Here is a 7,534-nt window from a genome sequence, read left to right as displayed (position 1 = left end):
TGGGCGACTGTTGTCGATGTGTGGTAAGGTTCCTGGTTCGAGCCTAGGTTGAGGCATGGAGAGGGACGGAAACAACACTGTTACAAATGCATGATCAAATAAATCCAGTTTGATATTGCTCCAATTCTGAAAGAGGAGGATGCCTTCAGAATAATACTGTGACACTATTTGACATAACATCAGACATGGTAGTAGGATATCACATATGGAGTATACAAAGGCTTATAGTGAAGGATGGTTGGTGATTGACCAGTGATCAGCTTTCCTGTTATGAAACAGGTTGAAACAAACAGGGGAATGTTCTGTGTGTAGGGCCTAGACTAGTCTACCACCCGCTACCAGGTGGAGGCGACACTGCGCTCTTCTCCTCTCTACCAAAGCGCAAGCTGCCTCTACAGTCCTGTCTGTCCCTGAGATCATTATCAACGGGACCTGACACACACAGAGCTAGAGCGAGAGAACAGAACACGCCCCCCCCCCCCCCCCCCTCCCCCTCCCCTCACCTCCCCTCCCCTCCAATTCCGACCCACCGGGAAGGGAAAACACCAGTCTTCTGATAACCAACACCTTCTCCCACTTTTACGCATGCAACCACGATCTCTCCAGTGACTTTACCGTTAAATGTGGAGGCTACACGGATACAATCTGCGTTCTGCTGGTTTTTATTTTCACTGCAGTAAAACGGTTTGCTCCGATCCTCCCCCCGAGTCACGGATTTGAGAGGGAAGCAGCGCTTAACTCGCCGACTGACCAGTCACGGACATGGCGAGGGGATCTCTACAGTGGCCCTGTGAATCTTGTGCGTAGTTTACCGGTAAGCAAGGTTTATTACGCGCTATATTTCACAGGAAAAGGACGTAGATTCAATCTCAACCTTGGATTTTTGTTAACATTGATTTGATTATCAGATCGGCTATAATTATTTTTGCCTTTTTTCAGCGCACTTTTGACGCCATTTTCCTCGGGTTTTCTGTTTAAAAAAACTTGCTCCATTTGACAGCTACCAAGGACGCTGTCAGTGCAGACGCCGGTTCTGTAAATGTGACTAAATGGATTTTAAATTATCTTGATAACATTTTTACACGATAGACTCGAGTGTTCGACAACATTGGACATGGGTAAGTAGTTGACCATAATTTCTTACACACTTGAGTTATTGTAGTCTAAATGTGAGTTGAACATGATCATATACATTTATTATACTTTTTTTTGCGGTTGGCTGTGGTTTAAAAAAGAGAATGCAATATCTCAAAATAAACAGTTAATTTGTAGCGAGTTTTGATCTCGCTAGGTAGGCTAGTATCTCGACTTGACTGTTAGTCAAATGTAACATTTAACTACCTGCTACAATGTTTATTTGTAGCCTAGTAGGTGGATGTTCTTCCCCCATACATGATTAGGCTATACTTCCAGAAGAACATTGGAGGAATCTCTAGCCATAGACATGACCCCCATACATGATTAGGCTATACTTCCAGAAGAACATTGGAGGAATCTCTAGCCATAGACATGACCCCCATACATGATTAGGCTATACTTCCAGAAGAACATTGGAGGAATCTCTAGCCATAGACATGACCCCCATACATGATTAGGCTATACTTCCAGAAGAACATTGGAGGAATCTCTAGCCATAGACATGACCCCCATACATGATTAGGCTATACTTCCAGAAGAACATTGGAGGAATCTCTAGCCATAGACATGACCCCCATACATGATTAGGCTATACTTCCAGAAGAACATTGGAGGAATCTCTAGCCATAGACATGACCCCCATACATGATTAGGCTATACTTCCAGAAGAACATTGGAGGAATCTCTAGCCATAGACATGACCCCCATACATGATTAGGCTATACTTCCAGAAGAACATTGGAGGAATCTCTAGCCATAGACATGACCCCCATACATGATTAGGCTATACTTCCAGAAGAACATTGGAGGAATCTCTAGCCATAGACATGACCCCCATACATGATTAGGCTATACTTCCAGAAGAACATTGGAGGAATCTCTAGCCATAGACATGACCCCCATACATGATTAGGCTATACTTCCAGAAGAACATTGGAGGAATCTCTAGCCATAGACATGACCCCCATACATGATTAGGCTATACTTCCAGAAGAACATTGGAGGAATCTCTAGCCATAGACATGACCCCCATACATGATTAGGCTATACTTCCAGAAGAACATTGGAGGAATCTCTAGCCATAGACATGACCCCCATACATGATTAGGCTATACTTCCAGCAGAACATTGGAGGAATCTCTAGCCATAGACATGACCCCCATACATGATTAGGCTATACTTCCAGAAGAACATTGGAGGAATCTCTAGCCATAGACATGACCCCCATACATGATTAGGCTATACTTCCAGAAGAACATTGGAGGAATCTCTAGCCATAGACATGACCCCCATACATGATTAGGCTATACTTCCAGCAGAACATTGGAGGAATCTCTAGCCATAGACATGACCCCCATACATGATTAGGCTATACTTCCAGAAGAACATTGGAGGAATCTCTAGCCATAGACATGACCCCCATACATGATTAGGCTATACTTCCAGCAGAACATTGGAGGAATCTCTAGCCATAGACATGACCCCCATACATGATTAGGCTATACTTCCAGAAGAACATTGGAGGAATCTCTAGCCATAGACATGACCCCCATACATGATTAGGCTATACTTCCAGAAGAACATTGGAGGAATCTCTAGCCATAGACATGACCCCCATACATGATTAGGCTATACTTCCAGAAGAACATTGGAGGAATCTCTAGCCATAGACATGAAGCTGCTACCACGATTAGGTAGAACAGCCTACTAGTGCTTACACTTGGAGCATAGCCTACAGTCACATTTTTACAAGTATTTTTCCTTCATAGCCGACTGGATTGTTTCAGCAGAGGCATATTGCAGCTTGGTTGCTCAACAGCACCAATGTGACAGGCATGGATGGTGGCTGGTTGTAACTGTGTGTGTGTGTGTGTGTGTGTGTGTGTGTGTGTGTGTTGTGGGGCAGGTGGAAGACATAGGCATAACCCTCTGGCCACTGGCCTCTGCCGGGTCTTGAACCACTAACCCTTTGGCAAGTGCATTGCGTCCTGTGCCATTAAGGGTCCAGACCTCTGATGAGATGTTCTAGGAGTTGTAGAGTAAGCCTATTTATGGTCCAAGTGTTGGTGGTGGTGTGAAGGGTTATACACACATCCTGAAGACAACTGTAGATTGATGAAATCACTGTAAAATACATGTCATACTTTAAGTGTATAAAACAACCCATTACACCAAGAGGTCTAAACCTTTTGAGAAGGTCCGATGGTGTTGTAGGCTAGCCTATAAGGACACTTTAGCCCTTCTATAGGGTATTTGAAACCCTGCTGGCATGTGAGAGAAAGCCAAAGCAAGCAGATCACTGCATGACCAAGTCTGTTTCACAAATGGCCATGATCTGATCTCAGGATGGAGTTACAGTCCTCCAATTTTTACCTGGTATTTACTTGGCTAGATATAAGAGTATTTACATAATTATTGCTTAATAACAAATTACTTTCCAGTGTCTTTGCGATTCACTGAAATGAGCACCACTATGTACCATTTGGTACCAGGTAGTTACTAACTGTGGAGTTGTTCAGAGTAAGTACCAGAAGGTATTGTCCACTGTTACCATAGCAGCTGAAACAGGACTGTCAAATAGAGCCTTCCACAGTGTCAGGGTCAGGGCAGGTATGCTTTGAGCTTACTTCAAGAAACCAGTTACAGGCCAGGGCAGGCCCACCAACTTCTTGCCCCTGGATTATTTCACTGATTGGTATAATAGTGTATGTTTTCTAAGTGTTAACTTGTATGCTCTTGTAGTAGGATAAAGTGTGATCCATTAGGGAAATTAGACCAGGTAAATTTTAACCAGTGTGTGAGTGTGTAGGCTACTGTAATAGGGTGATTCCATGCTAGCATGGCCCAAAAATATTTTGTGTATCTCAGATTTTTCGGACAATTCTCACATAGAAACTTCATTGGGTGGAAGGATGTTTGATATGCTCCTGTAAGACCCAATGATCCATGAACCGTACATGATACAGACAACACCTTGGTGTCATTATACTCCTAACAGAGTGCTATAAAATATGGAGTATCGCTACATTCTGAAATAAAATGTTATACATTAATTTATTCAACATTAAAACTATTAATATTAATGTAACAAAAGTACCCTTTTAGATTTAGTTAATTTTTAGACATATTGTTTTAAACAAAATACTCTTAAGTACATCACATTTTCAGAGTGGGCTCTCTGCTAATTTTTAAGTTATGATACATTTTATGAGCACCACCAAAACAGTGAATGGGAAAATGGATTCAAAAGGAACTCCCTCTGCTGGTGATTTGCTGAATGTGCAATCCTACAGGATGGCTGTGATTGGTTAATGACCTATAATGTCAATTTCTATGTATAAAACAAAAAAATTCATCAAAAGTAGCAGAGAGCCCACTCTGGAAATTTGATATGTTTGAAGAGTAGGCATGTGTTGTTCCAAACAATATGTCAAAAAATAAGCAAAATCAAAAAGGGTACTTTTGAGATATTAATAATAATATTTGGAATGTTGAATAAATGAATGTGAAAAATTATATTTCAGAATATAGATATACTCCATATTTTAGAACACATTATAAGGAGTATACACTGAGTGTACAAAACTTTAGGAACACCTGCTATTTCCATAACATAGACTGACCAGGTGAATCAAGGTGAAAGCTATGAGCCCTTATTGATGTCACCTGTTAAATCCACTTCAATCAGTGTAGATAAAGGGGAGAAGACAGGTTAAAGAAGGAGTTTTAAGCCTTGAGACAATTGAGACATGGATTGTGTATATGCGTTCCATTCAGAGGGTGAATGGGCAAGACAACAGATTTAAGTGCCTTTGAACAGGGTATGGTAGTAGGTGCCAGGTGCACCAGTTTGAGTGTGTCAACAACTGCAACGATGCTGGGTTTTTCACGCTCAACAGTTTCCTGTGTGTATCAACAGTAGTCAACCACCCAAAGGACATCCAGCCAACTTGACACAACTGTGGGAAGCATTGGAGTCAACATGGGTCAGCATCCCTGTGGAACGCTTTTGATACCTTGTAGAGTCCATGCCCCGACGAATTGAGGCTGTTCTGAGGGCAAAAGGGGGTGCAACTCAATATTAGGAAGTTGTTCCTAATGTTTTGTACACTAATTGTAATTACACCGAGATGTTGTCTGTAGCATGTACAGTTCATGGATCATAGGGTCTCACAGGAGGCATGTAGGTTGAAAAAGGGCCTAAAATGGCCACTTTCATTATGATATTCTCAAATTGTTTGTGGTACATTTACATTCTTCTTTACATACATGAGCAATTAGGGTTAAGTACCTTTCTCAAGGGTACATTGACAGATTTTTCACCTAGTCGGCCAGGGGATTAGAACCAGCGACCTTTCGGTTACTGGGACAACGCTCTTAACCACTAAGCTACCTGCCACCCTGGTACAAATGTAAAAAGCATGGTAAACATCCTAACTCCCAATGAAGTTTTGGGAGTATTGCCAGAACAATGTGATGCCAATTCTGTATTTGATATGTGTTGTGTGTGTAGGGCAGATTGAGTATAGCTGAGTGACATAGTTACAGTATAGAGGTATTGCTGAGTGATGTAGTGGCATAATGAGAAGTAGCAGGCTGCTGGATTGAGACACTGAGAAACGGTTGAGGAGATGTCGGTGTGGGGCTTCTGTTGTCATGGCAACTGGAAACATACTGGATGGTGGACTCACAGTAGCACACTAACAGAGGCTCTCTCCGTTTGGATTCAGTTTGGATTCCTGGAGCAAATTCCGATCCCATGATGTAGGCAGGCTAATTGTTAGGGCCAGGGTTGGAGTCATAGGGGTACCTACAGATACTTTGTCCTCCTATAACAGAGCAGGGCCAGGGCACCCCTATAAGAGTTCATGGGTACTCTCTCTCTCAAATGAAAAATTGTAAGTTTGGTCCAGCTCTCTATTATCTTATAGGTTATGTGTGATTGTAATTCTGTTTTGAGACCTGAGTCAAGAGCAGACCCAGAGACTGTAGCTGCCAGTGCATAGGTATTAGGGACACTTATTGTAAATTGAGACCCATCGTCTATAGTGACTTTCTCTGCTTGTTTCCTCTCCATCTGAAGTGATGTGAAACAGAGGAGAACAGGAGTGTGTGGCCAGATCTCCCCTAGTCCCCTGTGTACCCTCTCCTCTGGGTAACACTGGACCCCAGCCAAGACTGGAGAGAGAGGGGGTTGAGGAAGAGAGGGAGAGAGGAAGGTAGCAAGATGAGGGAGGGGGGGTAGAGAGAGATGGGCAAGAGAGAGGAGAAGAGAGCGAGGAGAGGGGGAGGAGAAAGAGCTGTCCAGTGGGGCAAGGGAGGGGGAATAGAGGAAAGAGATCCAAGGACAAATCTAACTGTTGGCAGACTGCGCTAAGTATCAGTACAGGAACACCTTCTGGCAGAGAGAGTGGGGATGGGGGATGGGGGGGCGAGGGAAGAGAGAGAGGAGGAGCGGGGGCAAGGCAGAGGGTTAGGTGTTTTCACTGACAGCCATTTTGTGTCTACTGCTACATTTGAAATGGTTTAACATTAATCTGCTGTCGTGCAGCCATGCTCATACAGCAGACTAGCTTCAATGGCAGTGTGCATGTTGAGGACCTGTCTGTGTGTCCTTTGGTTCTGTGATCAGGGATAGCAGAGTTAGCCATGTGTCGCACACACACACACAAACACACACAGAGGGTTTGGGGGGCACTTAGCAGGAACTCAGACTGCTACAACATCAGGAACTACTTTGCTTTACTCTATTAGATGAATGCGCTCTGTGTGTGTGTGTGCGTGTGCTCAGGCATCCATGCTTGTGTGTGTGTGTGTGTGTGTGTGTGTGTGTGTGACTGTATCAAGGGCATTATGCAACCACTGCCGGACTGGCTATGTTACCTCACTCTCACATGATGTGTTAGAATGTTTTAACCAGATCAGTCCCTGTGTGTGTTTGTGCGTGTGTGTGTGTGTACTATGGGGGACAGCTCACATGCCGTTTCTTAAAGCGTGTTTTAACTAGTAAACAGAATCAATGTTTTTAGTCAGGACACAGTCTCAAGGCCTGAAGAGCAAGGGTGGCCATTCCTCAGTTAGCTCATAGCAGCCAACTGTTAGGGAGCCACTGGTGTCTACGGATCAGTCTCTACAGATCAGTCTCTACAGGCAGTTTCATCCTTTCATCCTCCTCTACCTATCTCTGTTAAAGAGACAGTTGGGAGTAGAGAGAGAGTTTGAATATAATATAATATAATATATGCCATTTAGCAGACACTTTTATCCAAAACGACTTACAGTCATGCATGCAAGCCGTACATACATTTTACGTAGGATGGCCCCGGGAATCGAACCCACAATTCTGGCATTGCAAGCGCCATGCTCTACTAACTGAGCCAGACAAGGGAGAGAGGGA

General features: G+C 43.5%; 1 pseudogene across 1 annotated transcript in view; it reads left to right on the top strand.

Annotated features, from left to right (window-relative positions):
* The first annotated feature begins 572 nt into the window (after positions 1–572).
* Positions 573–7,534, top strand: part of LOC311141825 (SET-binding protein-like) — a 45,327-nt pseudogene continuing 38,365 nt past the window's right edge. The window contains exon 1 of the transcript in view: positions 573–814. The product of the transcript in view is annotated as an SET-binding protein-like (transcript). The remainder of the gene's footprint in view (positions 815–7,534) is intronic.

Source organism: Coregonus lavaretus (genome assembly GCF_964263955.1).
Source record: "Coregonus lavaretus genome assembly, chromosome: 14".
Lineage (NCBI taxonomy): Eukaryota > Metazoa > Chordata > Actinopteri > Salmoniformes > Salmonidae > Coregonus > Coregonus lavaretus.
The sequence above is the reverse complement of the archived record's forward strand: the minus strand, read 5'-3'. Positions and strand labels throughout refer to the sequence as shown.